The sequence below is a fragment of the Ctenocephalides felis genome, unplaced genomic scaffold (genome assembly GCF_003426905.1).
Source record: "Ctenocephalides felis isolate EL2017-DRISC unplaced genomic scaffold, ASM342690v1 CF-g0.4_SCAFFOLD_03571, whole genome shotgun sequence".
Classification (NCBI taxonomy): Eukaryota; Metazoa; Arthropoda; class Insecta; order Siphonaptera; family Pulicidae; genus Ctenocephalides; species Ctenocephalides felis.
Genome location: NW_020539725.1, coordinates 26,418,743 through 26,435,366, shown reverse-complemented (window position 1 = coordinate 26,435,366; position 16,624 = coordinate 26,418,743). Strand labels below are relative to the sequence as shown.

General features: G+C 30.7%; 1 protein-coding gene across 1 annotated transcript in view; it reads left to right on the top strand.

Annotated features, from left to right (window-relative positions):
- LOC113385863 (protein retinal degeneration B-like) overlaps nucleotides 1–16,624 on the top strand; it is a 92,696-nt gene that overhangs the window by 51,154 nt on the left and 24,918 nt on the right. The window lies entirely within an intron of this gene.

Below are 16,624 nucleotides of genomic sequence, written 5' to 3'. Positions count from 1 at the left end.
AAAAAAACGCACTTATATAGTTGCCATTAATATTTTAAACAAAGAACATTTGAATATGGTGCTACAAGTGGGCATGCAGTCAAACATCAATCTTGAAAATATGTGGCAAATAAATGTGTTGAAAATAAATCATTCAGTATCGAACACTATTTTACACAATTTATTCTGACATAAATCAATGCCCCTGAAAGACTTAATACTTATCAAATAATAGTATTTCCATTGAAATTGAATCAACCCTGCGCGTTCATGCACTAACACACGTTCACATTCGATCGTGAGAGAGATTGCAGAGGCCGCGGATTCCGTTTTCAGTCAGCTTCCGACGGGCTGCGTGAGCAGTGCGATCCGCTATGCGCAAGCTTGCCGAGCTTTGGGCTTCGAAGCTCACGGGGAAAGTTCAATACATATGCACGATGCGATAAACTCGAAGACGGCGCAATTATTTACCGTTATAAAATAAGTGACCGGTGCGTCTCATTATTACTAAATCTACGTATTAGATAGTTCATGGGATTTTAAATGTTTTAGCCTTGAGTTTAACCTGACCATATGTGCGCAATAACAGTTTGTTGTTGATGTGAATACGTGATGTCCAACGTTGACAGTTGTAGCTGTCAAATTAAAACTGTTGTTCAAAATTAAACTTTTTTAACTAAATTGATAATACGTCCACTGAAGCTCAGGATATGAATAATTCAAAATCTCAAGTATTTCATTTCAAAGACATAAGTTGTAAGCATAATAACAGGGTTACATAAAACATAACACAAGTTATTAGCATAATAACAGTTAATAAATACAATATGAAATATTTGCAATAGATATTTGTTTTAGACTAATTTAACAAAATAGTTTTTTTCTGCAAGCTTTAAATGTTGTCAATGCATTGAATTATCTGTGCAATATAACCATCAATTCCATACATTCATAAAGAACGAGTGTGTACTAAATATTACTTACTTCAGTCCAAATACTTAAAATAGTTTAGTTTTATAAATACATGCATAACATTTAACTATCTAAAATGACCACATAAAACTTAATATTATTGGTATAGTGATATATTGAAAACGCATGACATGTCATACAAAGTCTAAAATATTTGTGGTTTGAGCGGCTGCTTTAAACTTCAAGTAATTTATCAGGTATACCTCATATCCATAATATATATACATATATATATATATATATATATATATATATACATATACATATAAATTGCAATTGCAATTGCAAATATATTTACATGTGTTTGTTATTAGTAGTTATTTCTTTGGAGGTCGAAATCTTATAATATTTTATACGACTTCTATTATTATTTAATCTAATTGAATGCCAAAGACTGGCACACATAATTCCTGCCGATAGATCATTCAAGTAATGGTAAAATGTCTGTCACCAATAGCTGATTAGCTGCATGCATATAATTTCATCAGCCAAAAATGCTGAAGTTATAAACTAATTCATATCATTTGTCATATAAATATCGTCACACATCGCTTTAGCGGTGCGTATATTTCAAAAATAAAGACAAATAAAGTAGGGGTAACTGGGTACGGTTGTGTAAGGGTACGGTTGTGACAGCCGCCATAATAGCTAAACTATACTGATAGAGTGCAAAGGAAAAAAGATGAATTATGTTATGATTGTACCTAATGACAGTATTTTAGTATTTTCACATAGACAAGTGTTCAAATTTACTTTTCTTCCAGATAACTAGTAAATTTTCATAATTATTGGTGTTCAAATAAAAAGTGCCAAAATCGTACCCAATATCCCCTAATGTTTTGAACAATTATATTATTATTATATTATTATATTAGTGCTTTGAGTAATTTACTTAAATTGTTGTATACACCTTGGCCTAAATCATTTCGATTTGAATATATAATATTGACAACAGTATTTGTATTCAGTACAAGTTCAAGTACTTTCTTGATAGAACAGACGAATTGTTTTTAGTCGTTCCATATTGTAGATTTACATTGTCTTCCATAATATAGTATTGGATAAAAGAAAGCATTTAGTTATGTTACTGTTTTATATTATTTATAACATTCAAAAGGAGTACGATGTATTAAACCATATCATTTTACCATTATAAGTACATATAATCATTGTTAATTAATTAAATTGTTTTTAAGCATTGAAAATATTGTTGACCTATATAAAAATATTCAATTAAATTAATTATGATTTAATAATAACATAGTAATTTCTTTTTGAAGAGTCGGAAATCACAGTGATTCAAATTTAATAGTTTTCATAGTCTCTTTTCTAACTACGGCTTCTGAAAGTAGTAAATGATTAACAAACTTAGTAGCCTGATTTTAGTTGATTTCTAGAAATCAGGCATTAATGATTAATCATTAATCTGTGTTTGTGTCAATTGTTTTGCAAAAGAGGAAAACTTCAAGGAAGATACAATTTATATCAATTTCCAATAGTTTGGATTAGTTTCATGAAATCGGCCACGACGTCATCGGTAATTAGAAGCACATTTTTCCGCTCACGTTTTCTGGAGAACAAATCGATAGCTTTCAGTTTGAAATAAGTGTAATTAGTTTTAGGGTTATAATAAAATGTTATAATTTATTAAAATTTTTAATTGTATTTTGTATGATATGAGTTTTCATATTTATATTATCAATTAATTTCATTATATATAATTTTATGTAAATTTTGAGACGCATATACTAAAGGCTAAAATATTCCTTATACAGTGCTTACGGTTTCTGCTTCGTGGCAAAATGTGATGGGATAGATTTACCTTTTCGATAAACACGCATCGAGCAGCAGTGATGTCTATTTATACAAAATGTAAATTAAAATTGTGTTCTCAACTTTTCCCATTTTCGTTGTGCTAGAAAACGAAAAATCTACCATACTAAAACTTTTCTGCTTTGAATTATATAAATATATATGATGTGTACCATATATATATGATGTGTATAATATGTATGGTATATGTAAGGCGCTTTCCATGGACCTGTATGATCCATCGGCATGAATTATCTATGCCAGTCTTTGGGCATTAAATTAGATTAAATAATAATTGAAGTCGTATAAAGGCTTATTATGTAACGTTTACATATACACATGCCGCAATATTCTATAAATCCAATTTGCTTTAATGCAATTACCTACCTACAGTCGGAATATTCACCTAACAACTGTTAGTTTAATAATATGCATGAACCAGAATGGAATGGAATATATTTTATTATTTGGGGAATTTTATTTAAACTAAATTGCTGTTTATTATAATTTGATAATGACTAATAAAAGTGAGCAAAATAATTGCTCTTTTCATTATATTTATGATTATTTTACAATAATGATCTCTATTCTTATACGATACAAAAATAACAACAACGAATAGCTTGTTGTAGAAATTATATGATGGAATACTGATATTAATTTTTCTCCAGCATTTCCAGCATTTCCATTTTCTTCAGAATTTTATTTTTAACCTGTAATAACATTATAATCTTAAATGAATTTCAGAGATGTTATTCAACATTAGTTTTTTCATAGATACCAATTTTATTTTTAGTTACACAATTTTTAAGTTGTTCAATCATCAGTTTCAAGCATTATTTGAAATGGATTTTTTTAGTTATTTTTGCTGGTCATAATTTTGTTTTCAAACTTTTTTACGCCGTTATTATAAGTATATGGAATTTATTTTTATACTTGAGTATTTTGTGATGATACTTCTTAATTGTGGCTTGTTAGAAGGCAACACAACAGTTGACCTATTTATATTTAATGTATTTTATTATTAGAATTTCTCTAATACTGATGATTTTAAATTTGATGCAGCGATGTTGGGCAAGGGCTATTTTTACTTGTAAATATTTCCATAGTAAATGTTCTAAACAAAATTATTTGTTATGATAATAAGCATCAAGCATATTACAAAATAAGTATACTCGTATATATAGTAGAACGAGGCTCAAAGGTCTCTCACCGGTATCTCAAAAACAAAGTTACGAATTTTTTAACAACATATTTGAAAGTAGAGGGAAAAAGATGTATAACCAGTTACTGCATTGATTCTTACGGCCTTGCTGTCGGTAGATAAACGGCAATGTTCATAGAATTTATAAAAAAGCTAAAAAAGTTAAAAAGGACCAACTGAAAATTTACCTTGGCAAAGGTGTAACAACAAAATAGTAAAATAATAAAAAGAGAAAATAAAAAGTAAATAAAATTATTAAAACAATTCCACGAAAGATAATTAAATAAATATTTATTTAGTTATTCCAACTTTGCTGATGAATATTTCTGACTAAATACCAGATGAAGGATACATATAATGTTATATCTGTAAAAAATGTACCCATGGAATTTATATTTTGCATTGGTTTAATAATGTAGCTATTATTTCGTAAATCCATTAAAAAGACCTGTTTGCCTTTTGGTCGTCTCATTTTACCCCGTCTATGGGGTAAAAAGGACCATTGCAAATATTTAAAAAACAGCAAGAAAACACATTCCTACAATGATGAAAGCTGAGAATTTTACTGAACATAGTCAGATAGTTGTTTCTTCTATACCTGTTATTTGTTCCGATAAATTGGTTTGGTTTTCACAATATCATTGCTCAAAGTAAATTGGGACATTGTGCCTCGCCCTACCCTACATTATATTATATATTATATGTTTGTGATGTGTTCATATGTTGGATGCGTAAATAATAATTTACCCCGTTCGAGTTTTTCATTAGAAACATATAATCCATATGTTGCTGATAACAATATTTGCTAAAACAAATCTCCGTAGCGTGATATTCGCGATTAGAAATCATGATTCATTAATAATTACGTACATCATTATGTAATAATGAATAGATATTGATATGACATGACAAAATTATCTACCTTGAACTATGCATAATATATATATATATATATAATATATATATATATATATATATATATGTTTGCGCCGCACCTGTGTAGGTTGTCGGACCTGTAAAAGGTTTGTTTTTCTACTCGGACAATACGTTTCAAATTTAGGCAATCGGGCAATTCTGACTCATAAAAAGGCCGATGCAGGCAATAGTTTTAGCATTCAAATCAATTCATTCCGCGCCTTTCATTCGTTCAGTTACTTTCAGTTCCTTACAGTGTTCGAGTTGATTTATTCCGTGGTTTTCATTCATTTTGGTTTAATTCATTCATTCAGTTACTTGCAATCAATACATTCAGTTCCTTTCAGTGTTTGTTATCAGTTCAATATTATCAGTGGATTAAATTTCTATTGTGTGTCAAGTCAACAGTTATTTTTATTTGTCAGTGTATTCGAATTTCTTTTCAACCTATCCAACCGACTACGCTGATGTTTCCAGATCCAACCAAATAGCTGCCGCGGCTTGGACTTCCAAAACAGATAACATTTTCATACAATATTAATTAGTGTTCATTTTTGTTTTTTCATTTATATAAAATTTATATAGAATATATTTTAGTTTATTATTGATTACGGAGTAAGAAGAATTTTATTTTTAATTTATATTTGTTTACCATTGGTTTTTGTTTTCTGAATACATTTAATTTTTTTATTTTTCCTCGAAGTATAAAATACTTCGAAAGGGGTTGAGAAACCCCCCAACATCAACATTTGGTCCTTCGAGCCGGATCCTAATTATTATTAGGATTAATTGGGTGTATACAGAAAACAAAAATATATAATGGCGCCTAAAATCGATATTGGTGCAGAAATTGCACGTCTAACCGCCAAGAGAGAGATGTACTTTTCAATTGTGCAAGAAACGTACGATCTATCGCAACAGATTGATGTATCTTCAAATAAGACACAATTTCTTGAAAATTTATATATTACTGAAAATGCTCGTGAACAATTTATTCAATTGTGCGATGAAATAAACAAATTAAAATATTTAGATAATCCTAGTTTCATTCCGGAATATTCCGCAATAAAGGCCCTTGAAACGATGTATGCCAAAATAAAACACGCTGAGAAATTACTAGATAATAAAAATGCGCATAGTTCTTCAATTAAAGACATAGTACCCAAACAACATTTACCGTCCATTGAAGTACCTAAATTCTCAGGAGATATTCAACAATGGCCATTATTTTATGAAACATTCAATTCACTAATTCATGAAAATACCGAGTTAGATAATGTTTCAAAATTTCATTTTTTAAAAGGAGCGTTACAGGGTCCGGTTTTAAAAATATTCATTCTATACTACCGACCGCAAATAATTATCAAATTCTTTGGGAAGCGCTCATAAAAAAATACCAAAATAAACGGTACTTAGCCACCAATTATTTCAAACAACTATTGTCATTCAAAACCATTTCATCTGGACAAATAAATTCATTCCTGAAAAATTCGATACCGCGGTGCAAGCGCTCTCCCAATTGAATATTCCCGACGCCTATGATTTCCTTATTACGTCACTGGCATTCTCGAAACTCGATCCGTTGTTACAAGAAAAATTCGAGCATTTTTATCAAGGTGAGTTTCCCAAATACCAAGACCTCCTGCATTTTCTTCAAAAGTCACAACAGGCAAAAAATCAAGTATATGGTATGACCAACAATTTCACTAATGACAAACCCAATTACAAAAACACTAAAATTAGCCGGTCATTTTTGTTAAAAAATAAATATGATAACAAATGCTTTGTGTGTCGGGAACAACACAGAGTGTTTACTTGTTCGAAATTTCTTTCATTGAGTATACCTGATAGGCGATCCCTTATTCAAAAATTAAACTTATGCGACAATTGTTTGGGTCATAAGATAACGACTACGTGTCGATCGAATAAAACCTGTTTATTATGTAACGAACGACATCACTCGCTATTGCATACTGGTAGCAATTTTGCGAGTACGGATCAAAATAATCTTTCTAATTCCAAATCAGTAGTACGGTTTTATGCGCATTTAATCAAAACAAAATCGCACATCATATTACCATATTGCCGACAGCAGTAGTAAAAGTTACTACTAGAAAAGAAAACATTTTATTACGTACAATTATTGATTCGGGAAGCGATAGAAATTTTGTGACATTAACTTGGTGCAAAAAGGCTGATTTACAAATTCTTCCAATATCAACCCAAGTGATCGGGTTAGGCAATTCGTCACATAAAGTTATTGGATTAGTTAATTTCACTTTGAAATCTTTAATTGATTCTTATCAGTTATCGGTCTGTGCATACGTAGTACACGAGATAGTGGGAAAGCAACCACAAATTACCATTCCGATTTCATCCATCAAAACATTTCTGAATTATCCTTTAGCGGATCCTAACTTTCATACACCCCAGGAGGTCGACGGAATTTTGGGTTGCGATGTTTTCGGCGAAATTCTTGGCACTAATCAAGTTAAAAATGATAAAGGATTACCTGTGGCCCTAGAAACCCGGTTGGGTTATTTAATATTAGGTTCCATTCCTGATTTATTTGAAAATACCGGCACTTCTACTAATTTATGTAATGTTTCAGATTCAGATTTCCATTTACAAATGAATAAATTCTTACAATTAGAAGACATTCCCGAAATAATCCTCTCTTCTAACGATGATTTATGCGAAAACCATTTTACTACAACTACTACGCGATCTCCAGATGGACGATATGTAGTAGCGCTGCCTTTTAAAAGTGAAGGCAGAAATTTATACAAATCATTTCATTTAGCCTTAAAGCGATACCAAATGCTTGAAAATAAATTTTTGAAATATCCCGAATTTCATAAAAAATATGCCGCCGTTATAGAAGATTACCTGACTCAAAACCAATTATCCTTTGTCGATTATTGTCCGGTAGATCAGGAAGTCGATGATTTTATTAAAATAAAAAATGGATATTATATTCCTCATTTCGCAGTCGAAAAAGAAAGTTCCTCTACGCCTTTACGCGTTGTGTTTGATGCATCTGCGAAAAATTCAGAATTCACTTCCTTGAACGAAATTTTGCATGTTGGTCCTAAATTACAAACCGACATTTGTTCAATCCTTCTAAATTTTCGTTTCGGGCCTATAGCATTAACAGCTGATATCAAACAAATGTATCGTAATATTTGGGTTCGTAAACAAGATAGAAAATATCAAAAAATCTTATGGAGACCGTTTCCCGATGCACCCATTGGCATCTATGAATTAAATACCGTAACTTTTGGTCTATCATCATCTCCCTTTCAAGCTATCAGAACCATCAAACAACTATCCCGAGACGAATGTTCCAAATATTCTCAATCTATTTCTAGAATTCTTGAGAACGATGTCTATATTGATGATGTGGTTACAAGTATCGACTCCTTGGATAGCGCTAAAACCATTTGCGAGGGTTTGCAGACTGTATTATCGTCTGGTGGTTTTGAATTAAAAAAGTGGGAATCTAATAATTCTAATCTGCGTAAACTTTTTTCTGATTCTGATGTACAAAATAAACATTTCTCTAAATCGGATTTTCAAATGGAATCTTCTACAAAGGTATTGGGATTAAAATGGGATCCCTTATCAGATAATTTTTCATTCGAAATAAAGCTTACGTGGAGAAAATGGACAAAGAGACAACTTCTTTCAGTAATAGCGCGAATCTGGGATCCTCTGGGTTTCCTAACTCCGATAGTTGTTAAGATAAAAATATTATTGAAAAAAATTTGGACATTAAAAATCGATTGGGATGAGGAATTACCATCATTTATTATTACATCATGGTTAGCCGTATATTCCGAATTAGAGCATCTTAATAACTATCAGATTCCGCGTTATCTCGAAACATCAAAACAAAACAAATGTTCATTATTTGGTTTCGCGGATAGTTCAGAGCAAGCGTATGGAGCGGTAGTTTATATTAAATCTCTTGGCAATCCGAATTTCTTGTTGATTTCAAAATCGCGTGTAACACCGATTAAAAACCAAACATTAGCCAGGCTTGAACTTTGTGCCTGTCATTTACTGTCAAAACTTCTGAATTTTATATTAACGAATAACCAACATAGTATAGATTTTGATTCTATTTACTGTTTTTCCGATTCTATGATTGTCCTTCACTGGTTAGCAGGACCGGCTACTCGTTGGAAAACATTTGTAGCCAATAGGGTAACAAAAATACGGGATCTCATTCCTAATGCACAATGGCTTCACATTCCTTCTAATCAAAATGCAGCCGATTGTGTTTCTCGAGGTCTTCGACCTAAGGATTTTATCCAACATAAGAATTGGTTGTTTGGGCCGGATTGGTTGAATGGTCCTATATCAACTTGGCCTGCAAAAACGGTTGAACCTTCCGGAGATATTGATCAAGAAAGAAAAGCTAACGTTCTAATAGTAAAGAGTGTCATACCACCGATCAATCCTTTATATGAATTAACGCAAAAATTTTCTAATTGGTGCAAACTTGTAAGAATTTTCGCTTATATATTGAAGTTTTGTAAAATTATAACAAATCGAAACCGACTTTTGACTTCAGATTTGAAACAAGCCGAGGTAATTATTATTCGTTTAGTCCAAGAACATCATTTTCCCGAAGAATTCAAACTATTAACGAACGGAAAGTCTTGTTCGAAAAGTTTTGCCGACTAAATTTGGTTTTGGATTCTAATAATTGTTTACGCGTTAAAGGTAGATTAGGATTAACAACTAATAACAATCCACTTCTTTTGCCAAAAAAAGACCAAGTAGTAAATTGTCTCATAGATTACTACCATATTAATAATTTACATACTGGATCAAACTTAGTATTATCTTTATTGAGGCAAAAATATTGGATCTTGTCGGCTCGTGCAATAATTCGTAATCGTCTTCACAAGTGTATAACTTGTTTTCGACAGAATCCGAAACCCATTTTTCCATTCATGGGCGACTTACCAGTACCGCGCATAACAGCCAGTAGAGCTTTCCTAAACGTCGGCGTTGATTATGCAGGCCCCTTCAATATCTCCATGAGTCGTCACAGAGGCGCTCGAACCTACAAGGCTTATATATGCTTGTTCATCTGTTTAGCCACTAAGGCGATACATCTCGAATTAGCTTCAGATTTAACAAGCGATACATTTTTAGATTGCTTGAAACGATTCCTAGCCCGGCGTGGTCCTATTAAATGTATTTACTCCGATTGTGGAACCAATTTTATAGGAGCCAAAAATACTCTTGATTCCTTATTCCTTCTCCTAAATTCCGAAGAGTATAAAAAGCGTTTCAATGAATTATTGGTTTTACATGACATTGAATGGAAATTTAATCCACCGTTTGCCCCACATTTTGGAGGTATATGGGAGGCGAATATTAAATCAGTGAAGACCCATTTGTTTAAAGTTATAGGGTTGCAAATTTTATCCTACGAAGAGTTTAATACAGTCCTCAATCAAATCGAAGCCTTACTGAATTCAAGACCGTTATGTTGGCTGAGCAATGATCCATCGGATCCTCAACCTCTTACGCCTGCGCACTTCTTAATGCAAGAGCCTCTGTCGGATTTGCCCGTTGACTATGAAAACTTGAATTTGACTAAAAGAAAACAATTGTTAGATCATATTGTCGCTTCTTACTGGAAGCGATGGAATGTGGAATATCTAACCGAGCTACAGGTCCGACAGAAATGGAATACAGTCACTAATCCTATTAAAAAGGGTGATTTGGTAGTTGTAAAACAAGAGAATGCGCGTCCGCTCCATTGGGGGTTGGGAAGAGTTGAAGAGGTTTTTCCGGGCTCCGATGGAGTGGTTCGAGTAGCATTGGTAAAAACGGGAAATACCCTAATCAAGCGGCCTGTTGTCAAACTATGCCCCCTACCTATTCAATAGTTTATATCTGAATTATTCATTTCAAAAAAAAAAAAACTTTTCTATCTCATGATATATTTGCTTCTATATATAGTTTTGCCAAATTTTCAATCTCCAGGGCGATGAGAACACCCCTCATAGTCTCTGGAAGATTCTTGTAAATGTCCAAAAAATCTAGACCCTGGCGCGAAAATAAAACTTCCGCAATCTAGATTGTGTGAATGTGGTAGGTCGTGAGAGCGGGACCCTGGCGCGAGGTCAGGCTTCCGTAACCGATCTACTCTGAATGAAAGTTTAAATTTATTTTGGCAATTCTATCCTTCCTAATCATGAGGTTCACTATGTACCAATTTCGAGTATTTTCAGAAGTATAAAAGGCTAACCTTTTAGTCGGGGGAAAATGTTTGCGCCGCACCTGTGTAGGTTGTCGGACCTGTAAAAGGTTTGTTTTTCTACTCGGACAATACGTTTCAAATTTAGGCAATCGGGCAATTCTGACTCATAAAAAGGCCGATGCAGGCAATAGTTTTAGCATTCAAATCAATTCATTCCGCGCCTTTCATTCGTTCAGTTACTTTCAGTTCCTTTCAGTGTTCGAGTTGATTTATTCCGTGGCTTTCATTCATTTTGGTTTAATTCATTCATTCAGTTACTTGCAATCAATACATTCAGTTCCTTTCAGTGTTTGTTATCAGTTCAATATTATCAGTGGATTAAATTTCTATTGTGTGTCAAGTCAACAGTTATTTTTATTTGTCAGTGTATTCGAATTTCTTTTCAACCTATCCAACCGACTACGCTGATGTTTCCAGATCCAACCAAATAGCTGCCGCGGCTTGGACTTCCAAAACAGATAACATTTTCATACAATATTAATTAGTGTTCATTTTTGTTTTTTCATTTATATAAAATTTATATAGAATATATTTTAGTTTATTATTGATTACGGATTAAGAAGAACTTTATTTTTAATTTATATTTGTTTACCATTGGTTTTTGTTTTCTGAATACATTTAATTTTTTTATTTTTCCTCGAAGTATAAAATACTTCGAAAGGGGTTGAGAAACCCCCCAACATCAACAATATATATGAAATATTGTATTCAGGTGTTAGTGCTTATATGTAAATAAATTACATTTTTTTTTTATTCAAACATGGAATTCTATAATTTGGAGTTAAGGTTGTGTTTACGTGACAGCAAAACTATTGTACATGGTCTGTTCAAAAAGTACCCGGAATTACTAATAATTAAATTTCGCGGGTCTGGAGTGTCTGATTGTCAAAATTTTTTTTTTATTGTGTTGGTATACATGCCCCTAAAGTATGATGAAATTTTCAGCTATATTCACTGTTTACTTTGTCTGTGGTAGTCGCTAAGGTTCGACGTGTTTTTCTGAGCTCGGCGATTTTTACAATGGAAGAATTGAAAAAGTCAAAGAATTTGTATTAAATTTTGCGTAAAAAATGAAATAAAGTGTTGCAAAGTGCAAAAATTCACCAGATATGGCTCCGTGTGACTTTTTCCTATTCCCAAAGTTGAAGAGACCCATGAAAGGACGGCGGTTTTCCTCGATTGAAGAAAATCGCCGAGAGTGCTCAAGGACATATCAAAAAGTGAATATCAAGGGTGCTTCGAAAATTGGAAAAAAACGCTGGCATAAGTGTATTATATCTGGGGGGGGACTACTTTGAAGGGGACCACATTAATGTAGACGAATAAATAAATATTTTTTTGAAAAAACGAAAATTACGAAAACTTTTTGAACAGACCTCGTATATGCCCTTAAGGCTTTAAAAGAATTTTTCATTTTCATTTTAATAAAATATTTTGAGATATATAATTGGGTTAAGTAGTTCACTTCTACAAAATTCTTATAGTTGTTTATGCTATTATGTTTATTACGAATAATTTGACATATTTCACATTCGTTTTTAAAGCAGGTCATGCGCATATTAACTTCATTATAGATATTTTGATATAGCGAATCTAATCTTGAAACAGGTATTATAACTTCAGAAGTTTTCAAAGAGAAATATATAAGTTAAAGCTGAGTATATCGGTAAATATTATATTAAAGTTTCTAAAGCAATGGAAGTTTAGTCGAGCTTTTCTCAACTTATATCTTTACTTAGTAATTGTATCAAACTACAATGATACAATTTTTTACTTTACTTTTAAAATTATGTCATTATTAATAATACAGTTTAATTGCTTCTGTACGGTTATATTAAAAGCAAACATTTTTTGTATAAAGTTTGATCAAAATTCGATAACAAATAATCGATATATAAATTTTGAACAAGACGTATTAAATAATTTATTTGCTATTAATAGCTGAAAGTATTGTTAGATACTATGGGTAAATTTAATACATTTTTCCTTGTTTTGCTCATTGTTCTAGATACAATTAAAAAATCGTTTTAATACAACTTTTAATAAGTAAGTGAATAGTTCGGTCGAGCCATTTTTTCTAGTTTCATTTCAATAGCGATTAGAACTCTATGATTCTGTAAGGATCTGAATTGCCATATTTTTTTTGAAGGCAACTAAAATAGTTGTCCTATCTTTTTTGCTATCTATATATTCAGATAAAAATTGATATCACTACTGTTTGAGGCCTGGAGTTTCTGATTGAATTCCAATGAATTCAACAACTAAGCCATGGGGGAACCCCAAATTTTACATTATTTACATTTTATACCTTTCTATCTCAAATTTTGTTATTAAATTCCCGAAGGAGAAGTTTATGTTTTCATCAAAAAATCCGATTCGCTAATTTTATGTTTTCTCGACGTTTCAAGCCATTCTGAATCGAATGAGACCAAATGTGGAAAAAGTATGTGTGTGTGTGTGTGTATGTGTGTGTGTGTGTGTGTGTGAACAGATTTTTTGCCGTAAATCGACGTTTTCTCTAAAACGCCTGAACCGATTTCAGAAATTTAAAAGCCATTTGATGTATTTCGGTGAGGACTATCGTTTGTCAGTTTTGTTCGACGATCTGCCAAGCCGTTTCTTTGTAATTTGAAAAAAAGTGTTAAACTTTTCGTCCACATTTAAGCTCATCCTACCGGACCGATTTTAAAAAATCAAAAACTGTTTGAAAAATATTAGTTGGGAATGATACTGATTAGTTTTAGGTGAAAATCTACCGAGCCGTTTTCTTGTGATTACCTGTTGAAAAAAAAATTAAAGCCGATTTTTATGGATTTTTTTTAGTGATATATACCATGGTCTTATAGAACTTACTGAAATATTACGGCCTTACGACAAATAGTTTGATTTTAAAAAATCATCAAAGATTGAGAAAATGAGTAGTTCTTTTGACATTTGTTAAAATTAAAATTAGACTATTTACTTGGTATAATGATAGAGTACTTGGTCTTGAACATAATAAACCATTAAAGTCCTGGAAACTGGTTCAATTATAAAAATTATTGATTTTTGAAATTTTGCTTTTAGAAAATACTCCGAGTCAAAGTGTTCGTTCGTTTTCAATTATGTGTAATAAATTCACTCGGAATACTTTTAATGACTCACAAATTAATTTATTATTTATTGATTAAGTCGATTATTTAAACATATAGGGAAATTCATGTAACTTGCCTCAAGGCTAAATACCAAACCAACTAGTTTAAATCCACATTTAATACGAGCTTTTACTGCATTTATTTATGTGGATAATATTAAATAACGTGGCTATTTTGCAAATTCTATTCTATTAATGGTTGGTAATCTAAGGCATTAATCAAATTATGAAATGCACTTTTTTTCGAAACAATATCAACACATGTTTTATTTTTATGCTAGAAAATTTCTCTAACTAAAATCTAACGCAAAGACGAAAAATAACATTATAATGGACGCGTTTGTGACTTCCATAATGTCAGTAATTCTATTTCATCATAAAACATTCCTTTTGGAATGCGAAAATGCTTCGAGTCCGCACAGAACAATTTTTATTAAATAAAACAGAATTATTTAAAACAAAGTTTCAGCTCAGTCTTGTTTATTAAGGAATGCAGTTGATTATGTATTCCGATTGTTTAAATATTTAAATAAAGGTTTCATAATTATTGTCTGAATACTAAATCAGTTAATCCTTTATATCTTTCTTCAACACGAAGAAATCTAATTGTATTTTGTATATTATTAGGAAAATGAATTATTCAATGATGATATAAAAATGTCATTTTTAATATCTTTAAAACTTAAATAATAACTTGGAACTAAATAAGTCTAAAGCGTTATTGGATAATGATAATAACAAGAAGTAGTCTGCCCAAAGGCAGGTCCATGGTGTGAGAGCACCACAAATTGTTTATTCACTTTCTTTGCCTCATTTATTATTTCTTCGACCTTTATTCGCTTAAGCATTTTTCTTTCTAAATTTCTGCTACTATGTTTTGGTGCTTTAGTTTTCAGTTTCCTGTATTTTCTCTTCTTGCGTAAATTGTCAATAATCAGCATTCTTCTTCTTCCCAATTTTTCACTCCTTTTTTCTTATAATGTCAGTGAAATTTTTAAATAATGCAGTTTATAATGTTTTATAATATTTTAAATATTTTAATAAAGGTTTTATAATTTTTTATAATCATTGGTCAAATCATTATAAATTGATTTGAAACTTAATAACATAAATATTGTAGTTATTTTTATTATTATTTACACTGCGATCAGAACTTAAGGGTTCTATAAGCTATTTTCATGATTTGACTTAACTAAGTTACATTGATTTTTTTGATAGCAACCCCAATAGTTGTTCCATTTCTATGTGATGAATTTTCATTATTACAATTTTTGTAATAGCGAACAACTGTCAAGTAGTATAATTGATGTATTTTTACCACTCATGCTTCTAATAAATCCAGAATATAATCATTATGGAGTCTAGTTTGAAATATATCGGGTGTCACAACATGACATGTGTGTACTCAATGTATTATGTTTATAAAAGTATATCAGTTTTTATTTAATGTAATATGATACATGTTTGATGAACATTGCTTTTGTTCATGTTTATACGAGTAATATATTGATTTATGTGTTCAACCTTTTTAGGGCTACTAAATTAAATATATTCACTATTAAAGTTTGAATTTTATGCTTTTAATATACAATAAGTAATTAGGAGTTGAACTCGAAAATTAAGAGCTATTTTCAATTATTGATTGCATTAATGAATTTTATCTGTTTATTAGTTCTAATTAATATATTTTGAAATCAAGGCTTGTTACAATTATTTTATCATTATATTAAATTTACTTACTTATATATAGAAATAAATTTAAATAATAAATTCAAATATGCAAAGATGAGCAAAGGTTCAATATGCAAGATAAGCGAGTTTTTCATATAGTATACACTTATGCCATTTCAGATAAATATAATTTTAATAAATCATTAATTAATACGCAAGCTATTTTTTTCCATCGAAATTTATTGTAAATTAAAAATTGTGTACATCTCTTTTGTTCCATTCATTATAATTATAATTCACTTATTTCGCATACAAATATATTTTATAATATATGCAAATATATTTTTATTATTGTATACAAATTGATGTCATACTTGCAAGGAATTAGTAATCGCTATAATACAGTTGAATTAATTTAGTTAGGCATTATATCATTCAATTATTAACTAGGCATCTATATTTAATTATTAACTTTAATATGATATTTGTATATTATTTGGATTATATTTGTTATGTTGTAATTAATATTTAATTATTGAAACTATAATTGCTTTTATACAGATTATGGTAAATTAATTTAATTGGGCATTAAATCTTAATATACATTCAATTAAGAACTTTATTATGATATTTGTATATTAATTAGATCATA